This window comes from Mytilus trossulus, chromosome 14 (genome assembly GCF_036588685.1).
Source record: "Mytilus trossulus isolate FHL-02 chromosome 14, PNRI_Mtr1.1.1.hap1, whole genome shotgun sequence".
Classification (NCBI taxonomy): Eukaryota; Metazoa; Mollusca; class Bivalvia; order Mytilida; family Mytilidae; genus Mytilus; species Mytilus trossulus.
Window position 1 is genome coordinate 43,651,479 of NC_086386.1, and position 11,903 is coordinate 43,663,381.

General features: G+C 31.9%; 2 long non-coding RNA genes across 2 annotated transcripts; both read right to left on the minus strand.

The window, feature by feature from the left end:
* Nucleotides 1–4,944: 4,944 nt before the first annotated feature.
* Nucleotides 4,945–9,797, minus strand: LOC134695679 (uncharacterized). Its single transcript, XR_010102830.1, has 2 exons — nt 9,682–9,797; nt 4,945–5,229 (listed from the first exon to the last, which is right to left on the minus strand). It is a non-coding gene; the product is annotated as an uncharacterized LOC134695679 (long non-coding RNA).
* LOC134696793 (uncharacterized) lies at nt 7,531–9,595 on the minus strand. Its single transcript, XR_010103017.1, has 3 exons — nt 9,027–9,595; nt 8,419–8,537; nt 7,531–7,903 (listed from the first exon to the last, which is right to left on the minus strand). It is a non-coding gene; the product is annotated as an uncharacterized LOC134696793 (long non-coding RNA).
* Nucleotides 9,798–11,903: the final 2,106 nt, after the last annotated feature.

Genomic DNA, 11,903 nt, shown 5'->3' on the forward strand with positions numbered 1-11,903 from the left:
TTGAATTCATAGTACTAACCTAATTTTCATCCAATATTAATCCTATATGGATAGGACAGAACAGCTGCACGAAAATAGTTTTTCTCAAATTTCACAAAAAAATCAAATTTTGCAGGACTCATTTTTTCCAAAACATTGGTTCTGTAATGAGCTTTCTAATGAAACCTCTCTCTAGTATTAAGTTTGTCTGAAATGTAAGCCTATAACACAAATTAAATTTTAAACCATAAACGGATTAAAAGTATTTAATAAAACCCAAATTGTACACAATCTACAATCATATCATTTTACATTGTTTTCAATGTAAGTGTTGAAATACTTTTTTTCCAGTTGTTTATAAGGAATATATAATATATGATGATGAAGTTAATTAAATTTAACAAGTATAAAAAAGAAATGAACGAGTACGTCACATTAATTTGGATAGAAGTTTTTTTTCTTTCATCAAGGATGAATATAATTTGATGACAGTTTAATGAAGAACATGGTTCAAGTACTTCACAGTAACGAAAAATAAACTTATGAAAAGTAAGTGTTTTGATATATTTCCCCCTAAGCAGAGCAGATAATATTTATTATCTGTTATTTATCTACTGATCTTTAGCCCAACCTGAATCATTTGAAACCCAAGGATATTCATGACCAAAACATATGAAGAGCTATATATCCCAACGGATGTCTTACTGGTTAATCCAAATGTAATTGCAGAATTATTCATTTGAAAGCAAAGGATAGTTAAGACCAAAATATATGAAGCGCTCTATATCCAAACGGGTGTCTTATTGGTTTATTCAAATTTAATTGCAGGATTTTCAAAGCAGTGTTTTTGTTGCTTTAAATTTTTTAGTTTTTTCTTACTTATAGTTATTTTATTTTAACCGTTAATTATCATGTAAAATGTTACGAAAGACAATTAATTCTACTATTAAATCAAGGAAAATATGCACAAATATTTGAAAAAATTACTTCGAAAATGTATTTACTCTGAAAAATACAAAAATGTATATTCATGTATACAAAATCAATTATTATTTTGACAAATTATCGACATTTTTTTTTATTTTTTTGTACATTATGAAAAAATGTAATAAGTAAAATAATGAATCTAAAGAATGAAATTCGTTTCTATTCATATTTTTTTTATTTATTCCCAATATATATTTTTTTCAAATTTTAATAAATACTTTGGTCTAAAATTTTATATTTCAAATAAAAACAATTAATTCTATCCGTTTAAGGAATTTAAAAAAAAGTGTGATGTTTTCACAGTAGATTCGAGCCCAGTCGTAATCGTAATGAAAAAGAAATATAATTGTATGTGTTGGAGACTAAAATAACGATCTTAACTGTTAAAAAAAAACAACCAAAAAGAAGTCACAAATGGTAGACAAAATACGTCATCTCTTTATGGTTGGTGACAGGGATTGAATTAACAATTTCGGTCATATGATCTCACTTCCTTAATCAATTTGTATTTGTATATTATAATAAGATACAAATGGACATGCACGCATAGGTTCGTGTTGTTTATTCTTTAGTGTTCTATGTTGTGTCATGTGTACTATTGTTTTTCTGTTAGTCTTTTTCATTTTTAGCCATGGCGTTGTCAGTTTGTTTTAGATTTATGAGTTTGACTGTCCCTTTGGTAGCTTCCGTCCCTCTTCAAAGTTTAGTAATATTTTAACTTTTTACTTTAATTAATTACTAAATCATGACGTGTATTCATAGAGACACTCATTTCAAGATTAAAAAAACAAACTGTACCGATTAAAAAAAAAACCAACAACGCATGTTTCTATACATTATATTCTATCATTCTTAATTTCAAAAGCAATACAGCTTATAGGTATCATGTACAATTAATTTTGCAGTTAATATAGTAAACATATCATTTGTTCTAATGATCGATTTCAATCTTAACTGTATTTTCTACATGATGACAATTTGCATCTCATAATTAGATATTTAAAATGTGTTTTACTTGAGTTCATTTCGATTTCTGTCAACCGCGTTCGCTGACACGTCATTGTGAAAAGTGTTTATACACAGTTCTCTCTGTAAACCTTACGTTTAAATTTCAACTAAGACGCTCCACTTTTGTTGGAAGAAAATACTGTTGAAGATGATTGCTTATTCGCAATTTATATAATATATATCGAATGTAGAAATAACGATGATTTAAACAAATATAAGTCTACAGTTTAATAATAAAATAATACCATACAACATCTTGGGGTGAGCTTTATGATTTTCCAAGGAAAGACAGATGGCTATTCAATGTGTAAAGTTCCAAACAATGCTGTCTTAAAAGTTGTGAACAGATTTAAAAGAAACTAGCAATGAATTCACTATTTCTACCTATTCCCTGGTTGAAAAAATAAGGCTGGAATAATGATGTGTTCAACATTGAACTAAACATGCATGAGTATTGGTTACTGGTCATTCAACTATCGATGTTTCAAACTGCATATTTAACAGCCTTAACCACTCAAGTTATCACGACTCCGTCTATTAAGCACACATAATATAATAGCAACAAGCAAACACATTAGAGAACATTCGATCTCCGTTGGTAGTAATCGTCATTTGTACTATATGAACAAAATTGATAAAACAGATTGTCCAAACTCTTCTATGACTATTTTCTTAAATGTGATACAAATTTTAACATTGCAGGAAACTTAGTTTTTTACTATTTGGTTCTATTTAGTGCACATACAAAGCAAACGTTTTTAACAACAATTCACTCCATACCCAGACAATAACAACGTAAGAGTCGAAACTTCTCTTTGATTGAGTGGTATACATACATGTTTTAGGTATATGGATCAGTTATGCCTGTGTTGGGCATAGTTATCAAAGGTACCAGGATTATAATCTCATACGCCAGACGCGCGTTTCGTCTACAGAAGACTCACCAGTGACGCTCAGATCAAAATAGTTATAACATATCTGTGACAATTATCATTACTGTTTTGACAAATTCTCCATTTCAATTATTTGTTTTATAGTTAGATTTTTAAAATAATTCTCGTCTTTCTCTAATTGCAATATTCCTTTTATTTTTGAAGTCCTTTTACTCAAATTCCAATCTTTTATTTGCTAACGACTCCATAAGTCGCAATGTTTTATTTTTATCGTGAGGTTTGTTTGTTAGATTGCGTAGTTCTTTGGCTTTGCTAGAACATAGCACTATGAGACCTTCTGTGTTATTATCCCCACCTGGTCGACACCAGATGTTTGTTTATTCGCACACAGGCGGCAACATTTCACATTTTGGAAAAAAAATTGACATTCATATGGAGTCATTATTATAAATCAACTGTTTGCAAAGGTATGAATTGTTCTAACTTCTAAGAATTTTCTTATCCCAGGCAGATAACCTTAGCCGTATTTGGCACTACTTTTTCGAAATGTTTGGTCACCAATGCCTTCATCTTTGTTTGGCTTTCTTTGCTGTTTTGACCTGAGGGTCACTGATGAGTCTTATTAAATTATAAGCCTGATATCTTTAATAACTCTTAGCTTGTCGTAATGTTCTATTTGATTTTTTATTTGTGTGTTTATCTGTCCTCTGTATGTGCTTCCATTTATTTGTATTGTAGTCCTGTGATGTAATATTGTCACTTGTGATGTTATATGTAACATTGCCATAAAAACGAGAGGTTTGGCTAGCCACACAACTAGGTTAAACCCACCATTTTTTTTCTTAAAATGTCCTGTACCAAGTCAGGAAAATGGCAATTGTTATATTATAGTTCGTTTCTGTGTGTGTTGCATTTAAGCGTTTCTGTTGTGTCGTTGTTCTGTTATATTTGATGTGTTTCCCTCAGTTTTAGTTTTTAACCTGGATTTATTTTTCTCAATCGAATTATGAATTTAGAACAGCGGTATACCTGTTGCCTTAGTTAAGCAAAGGTAAACCATGGGTGTCTATAGTAGCACTTATAATCTTTAGCACTGGAAACCGGATGATTAGAGTAATAGTATGATAATCATACCAATTTGTAACAAAGGTTAACCATCGAAATATATAAAAACACTTACTATTTGAACAAAATGCAAACCATAGTATAATATAATAAAAATAACGACTTAAGGAAAACTTAAGATAAACCTTGCAACATATAATAATAATATAAAAAAGAAGATGTGGTTTGATTGCCAATGAAACAACTATCCACACGAGACCAAAATGACACTAACTTTCACAACTATAGGTCACCGTATTGCTTTCAACAATGAGCAAAGCCCATACCGCATAGTCAGCTATAAAAGGTCCCGATAAGACAATGTAAAACAATTCAAACGAGAAAACTAACGGCCGCAGGTGAATGTAAACAAGTGGCTGTCATAGTGACATCAAACCGGATTTTCCTGCAGAGGTCGAACCCTGAATATAGTTGAGCAAGTATGCACACAAAATCAAAACAGCTCTGAATTTGGATTGTGATTGAATATTTGACACAGTATAGGCTAGTGACCCAAAATGAATGTGGTCAAAAAAGTAAAATCACAAAAAAACTGCGAGGAAAAGCTTAAATAGTGAAAATTGAACTTGACCTTCATTTAGTAACATCAAACAACAAAAAAGTCAGATTTAGATTTGAAAAAAAAGTATCGTCAAAAAGTTTTTGTATTATTGAACGGACACTGTTTGGACGCCGCCCGCCGTTCTTACTGATTCTTCCTTCAAAAACCTGGGTAAAAATGGAAATATATGATAACACTACGATTTAATGAATAGGTAAACCATAAGGTTATATAATATAGGCTCATATCCGCTGTTAAAATAAACCTAATCAATTTAATATTTTACTTCAGTATAATAATTAATAAAACTAAGTCTTTTTTTAAAGCAAAGCTTCACACAATGGCCGTATTTAATAACACAACCGATTTTAAGCAAAAGAAAACTCTGTGGTATCATAAAAATGCCAACTATTTCGACCAAAGATAAATTTATTGTATTAAACTATTTACAAGATTATGTCCGCCAATACATAGGTTTTTTTTTACATAAAATCACTTAATGTAGGAAGTGTTTTTGCATTTTTTCTTAAATATTTTATTCTTTTTTCATAGATATGTAAATATGTTTATCCAAATATCTCTGCTTCGCATTTGATTGATTGATCTCTGGAAGATACAAACTCAAAAGCACATTTTTCTCCTCTTAGAATGGCACATCCATCTGGCGGAAGAATCACTCCTGCATATATACCAATCCTAAATAAAAGCATTAATTTTTACAATTCGTTTGTATTTGGGTTGTTTAAAAATGGTCAATAAAAAGATAAAATCAGCAACAGCACATACATGTTTTGGATGTACAACATGAATTAGGTAGATTATTAGAAATGTAAACTGATGAAGCCGAGCCTTTAAACCAAATTTATGTACTGTTTTATTGGTACAATAATGTATACGAATCGTCATTTTAGTTATCTTAACAAGTCATTATTAAACAAAAATGACTTTCAAATCAACCACTTATTTTCGAAAAGGAAGTCCTTATTTTAACTTTAAGATGAAAATACAGCCATGAATGCGCTTTTTCTTTAACAACAAATTCGGATGTGCGTATCCTTTCTTTTCGTCTTTAAATACAAAATATATATTTGTAAAATACATGTACCAAGATGCTTAGCTCACTATGTCGATGTCGCTATGAATGCATAAAATAATAACGTAGCTTTCTCATGCACCTAACTAAAGAGTGTTCCGCACGATAACACAATTTTCGTAAATTTCTTAAGAACTCACTTTTTTAGAAGAAAAATACCTAAGTTACCATATATTTTTGAAAAACATATTGAACCAAGAGTTTATTATATGGAGCAATTGGATTTCATTGGATAAGTTTTAATGTTGATTACTAGTATATATATATATAAAAAAAAAAGATGTGGTATGATTGCCAATGAGACAACTATCCACAAAAGACCAAAATAACACAGACATTAACAACTATATGTCGCCGTACGGCCTTCAACAATGAGCAAAGCCCATACCGCATAGTCAGCTATGAAAGGATCCGATAAGACAATGTAAAACGAGAAAACTAACGGCCTAATTTATGTAAAAAAAAATGAACAAAAAACAAATATGTCACACATAAACAAACGACAACCACTGAATTACAGGCTCCTGACTTGGGACAGGCACATACATAAATATGATTAGTTTTCCTGAAATCTGTCAAGCATAATTGGAAAAGCACTCAGCAACCAGAGTTTGCTTGGAATTTTTTATTTTCAATAGCGTTTGGCTCGAATATTCTCTGGAAACAAGAACATAAACATGAATATCATTTCCCGTTAGATGGACTGTTCCCAGTTGGAAGTAACTTATAACAATATTGGGGCTTCGAAAAGTATCTAGCAACCATATGCATTTTCTAGAAAGTTGTAGCCTTATTGAAAAAATAATATGAATCCTTATGGTTTCTCATTCATACTTATAACAAGACGGCTTGATCGGTGAATGTTTTAGATATACATATTCTCAGCAGAACTTCTAGAATGAGACTCCCCAGATCGGCTTTTTTTTTTTAATAGATGGGGAGGTTTACATTGAGAATGATTAATATTTGTCATCTTTTAACGATACTATTAAGCACATACCCACTACCTGTTGGTACAGTGGTCTAAAATAGTGAATGCATATGCTTAATTAATAAAGGGATAGTATGGGTCTTATAGAACTACGTTTCAGAAACTTTGTAACAGCCTCCTGTTACAATTAATAGTTATAGAATGTGATGTTTAAATCGATGATTAAACATATACTTCACTGTAAATAAAAGTGTTAAGAATCTGAACACTTTTTGAACACCCTTTTGTAACACTTCTGGAACGCGTAACAGTGTTCTAAATATTAACATTGGTGTTCCAGTTTTTAATAGTATGTGTGCATCTTTCGAACGCTATGTGTGTTATTCTTGAACGGATAGTGTGTACTCCTTGAACGCCGAGTGTTTGAATCTGGAACGCGTAACAGTGTTCTAAATATTAAATTTGGTGTTCAAGTTTTTAACATCATGTGTGCATCCTTCGAACGCTATGTGTGTTATTCTTGATCGGATAGTGTGTACTCCTTGAACGCCTAGTGTTTGAATCTGGAACATGACCTTGTGAGCAAATTTGTATGCCGTTACGCGTTCCAAGCCTTGTAACACTTCTGGAACGCTCGGACTGTGTTCCAGAAGTATGTGTTAATATCCAGAACACATTGTGTATATTAGTGGAACATAATTTTACATGTTCCAGAAAAAAGTGTTCTATTCTCTGAAACATTATTGTGGTCTTGTAAAACAAATAATTGAATTGATTAAAAACATCTTTAATTGATTAAAAGAGGCAAAATTTAAAAAAAAAAAGTACAATACAATGTGAAATATTGAAGCAACTTTAAAATGACAAGTTAGACAAGTTAAAAATATTACATTTGTAATTTGCAAAAATTAATGTGTCCAAATATTTAACCATAAACAAAATGTTCGTCATATTTAAAATTAGTATATAACAACAAAGTTTAGTGACTTATGAACACAGTTTAACTCATCGTTTGCAACTTCTCAAGTCAAGCACTGTCCTGAATTACAAAATACTTATGTCAATGACTCGTTTATCACCAATATTTTCGATGATCCACAGCTTTCGTAGCACTCAGATAGTCAATATCAAACATAAAATACCCTGTGTATATGCTGCTACTAGTCGAGTCGGTGTTCATGTAACACTGTTACCTTAGGTACTTTTTAACATGATTTTAGTCGTCTACAACTGATTTTGAGCTGCCATTTTTTAGAACATTCGTCTTTTGAACTTCCATTTTTTAGAACATTCGTCTCCTTGGGTTATAACTACTCTTTAACCTTGTTATCCATCAACTGTGAGTTCTAAAATATGAAATATAAAGTGTATGAGTAAACAAATTATGGATCATGTCTATATTCCTTAAGAATTAGAATTAAACTCTTATTTCGTTTTTGTAATTCCATTATACTTGTCAGCATTATTAGATACATTTGTTAAAGAGTGGTATACATGCATTTTCAAGTATATGGGCTCTCGTGTTCTATAGCTTTTAAAAAAAGATGGTAGGAAGTGTCCAGCAAATGCTCATAGGTGTTTTAGGCAAAACTTTGTCGTTAGACTTGTCACTAAACTAACTGCTCACATATCTAGAAACTAACTACCTTTTGTCTCTTTTTTTTTTTTAAGATATGTAGTAATTTCACTTATGATCTGTATACGATAATTCCAATTTAAATTGATGTTATTATATCGAATTTAGCTCAAATAGTTTTCGGATTATAATGTACTCCAGTGAATGGTGCACATTTTATTGATAAATCTGCAATAACAAAACTTGTAAGAAGTCAATGGGCACTCCTAAAATTCTTAAACTTACATAAAGTACTTTTATTGTGCAGGATAAGTAGTCATCTCTTGAACTGCGAAATTTTCTCTTCATTCTCGGCGAGGTATGCACGAACAATTACCCCTCAGTACTATAGTTGTGTTTGTACCCTATAAAAGTAACATAAGAATACATAACAATACATGTATGAACGGTGGACATTTGCTAAAATGAAACACTAAGATTTAAGTATTTAAGAATGAGAAAGCTATTAATATAACATATACATAAGAAATTTAGAATTAGTGTTGCCTTTTTACAAACTTCTGTTTTGACATTGGAACACATGGTGTTCAGAGAAAACGATTAACTGGAACGTTTCATGTTCGAGACTAGAACACATTTACAATAGCAACGATATCATTAAACATTTACGTATAAATTTACATTGGTTATTTTTTTTTATAGCATAATCATCTAAATATATTCTCTCAACGAACCTCCTACTTTTTAAATCGAATTATGGCATAACAGCACCGTTATGTGTTGACACAAAATGTTCTACTTCCATTTATACTTCAGTGTGTCCTGTGAAAGTAGAAATTTGTTGATTTAATACTAAAAAAAAATGTGTGATAAATAAAGATAAGTAAACTTACATATTAAATCAAGTTTTGCTGTAATTTTCTTCAGTGAAGCTTCTTCAATCACGATCAAAAACCAAACTTCCGGTACATTAAATACGTCACGCGCTGTTATGTACGCTGGCATGTTTGGAACACATGGCGTTCGGGGGGAAATGGTAAATTTGAACGCATCATGTTCGACGCCAGAACGCTTTTACAATAGCAACGTTTTCATGAGCATTTACACATTTACATTGTAAAAAAATATCCCCAAAGAACTCAAGTCCTTTAGAAAGAAGATTTATACTAAAAATCAATCATTTGCACGCTTATATAAATACGCTCTTTCATTTTTTTTTTACCAAACTATAATTTGCTTATGTTGATACAGCTAAAATACATTTATCGTCAAATTATAGTGCGAATCACCCTTATTGATCGTCTGTTTGACTCTGAAGCGATGAAATATTTGTTCACTCCCCATTACAATATTAGAACATTTCTAGTGTTCAATTTAGAACACTTGTCTTGAACATGTGCGTTCAAAGACTGAACACAATGTGTTATATTCTTTAACGCTGGCGTTCAATGTGGAACACGAATGTTAATAATTGAACATATTGTGTTTAAAAATGGAACGCGTCTAGACGCGTCAGGCGTCCGCAATATTTGCAGTGTTGTAACATACCCACATATAGTCATACTTCCATCCGAACTACAGCTGTGCTCTATACAGCCGGTATAATCAGTGTATGAGTGACCTAGAGGTAAGGTGACATTTTTATATACGCACTGCATTGTGCCTGAAAGAATAAGAAAATACATGTTAAAACTCATTTGAAATTATGTTGCATCAATTAAGACAATGATTAAACGTAAAATTCAACCTTAACGTATGTAATAAAATACAACATGGAAAGTCCAAAGGGGAATTAGACAAAGAGACAACAACCAACCAAAAAGCACAAAATATAGTCAAAGGCCATTTGTTACTAAACCATGATGAATATTACATTAGCGAAAATGGCGCCACACTGAACTCCGAAACATATTATAAATGAACCAAAATTAAAAACATACAAGACTTACAAAGGCCAGAGGTTCCTGAATTGGGACAGGCGAAAAATTGCGGCGACGGTAAGTTTGTTTTGACAATTTCAACCCTCTCCCTATACCTCTAGCCAATGTGGAATTAACAATCACACAGCAATACGCACAGTAAAGCTCAGTTAAATTAAAAAAAAGACTGAGTCCAATGTAAGTAACAGACGAAACTAAGCAAAATGACAAGGATCAACATAAATTATAACAAAGGACTATTCTACCAGTAAACTTATGTGCAGCTCCAGATCTCAATTAAACTGATTGAAAGATTCTTTATTCATTAGATGAAAATCAAGCATAATCCCTCCCTTTATGTGTATAGTATCATGATAAAATATACGATAAAAACTTGCGGGTTGTACGTCTTTTCCGAATCTTTGTCTTTAAAGGCATAATCTTATTCGTCTAAAACTACGTCACTGTCAAGTTGTTTGAATTAAAATTTGATAACTAATATTTTTCAAGTTTTATCCTCTTTTATCGGTTTAGTATCATTGTTGTTGGTGTGTTTTCTTTCCTTTTCCGTCACACTTACATTGTTCTTTGTCTGATAGTAATATTTTGGATAAAGATACAATTGAGGGAAAATTTAAAATAACAGGCAGTGAAAATATGAAATACAGTTTTAAAAAACACTTACCAGGTTGTTGCATTGTCCTCATGCAAGCCGAATTTGAGAACTGAATTAAGTTACACAGAAACAACAATTTCCAAACTATCCGTTCTGCCATTTTCATTGTCACTACTAAACTGTGACGGGAATAAGAAGATAAGATTACAAAGTGGAAATTCTAGTACTAACATATATCAGTATATACTGCAAAATTAAAAGATACCAATTAAGGCTTTGAAAATAGGGCCGTGACTTCATTTGAGTTAACTTAGACACCTGCGAAAATGAAAATCAAATACACAAGCCATACATTTACGCAAATAGAAGTTTAAAATGATAACTAACTAAAACTGCAAAACCGAATATACTGTTGACTATGCGGTGTGGGCTTTGCTCATTGTTGAAGGCCGTACAGTGAACTATAGTTGTTAATGTCTGTTTCATTTTGGTCTTTTATGGATAAAGTTGTCTCACTGGCAATCATACCGTATCTTCTTTTTTATATAGTCATGTAAATATGTTCATTTTTCTGCAATATGTGATATGATCGTTTCCTCTTTCATGATATCCCGGAATACGGAAATAAACCAATCGGTGACCCTTACTCCTAAGATTATTTTTTTATTCGTATAATAAAAACCAAAATTGATTTCACTACTTTTGTGTGTTTACTGGTCTTGCATGGTCGGTATATGTGATTTCACTACTAGTGTGTGTGTAATGGTCTCACATGGTCGGTACATGTGATTTCACTACTTGGGTGTGTTTAATGGTCTCGCATGGTCGGTACATGTGATTTCACTACTTGGGTGTGTTTAATGGTCTTGCATGGTCGGTACATGTGATTTCACTTCTTGGGTGTGTTTAATGGTCTCGCATGGTCGTTACATTTGATTTCACTTCTTGTGTGTGATTAATGGTCTTGCATGGTCGGTACATGTGATTTCACTAATTGGGTGTGTTTAATGGTCTTGCATGGTCGGTACATGTGATTTCACTACTTCGGGGTGTGTTTAACGGTCTCGCATGGTCGTTACGTTTGATTTCACTACTTGGGTGTGTTTAATAGTCTTGCATGGTCGGTACATGTGATTTCACTACTTGAGTGTGTTTAATGGTCTCGCATGGTCGGTACATGTGATTTCACTACTTCGGGGTGTGTTCAACGGTCTCGCATGGTCGTTACGTTTGAT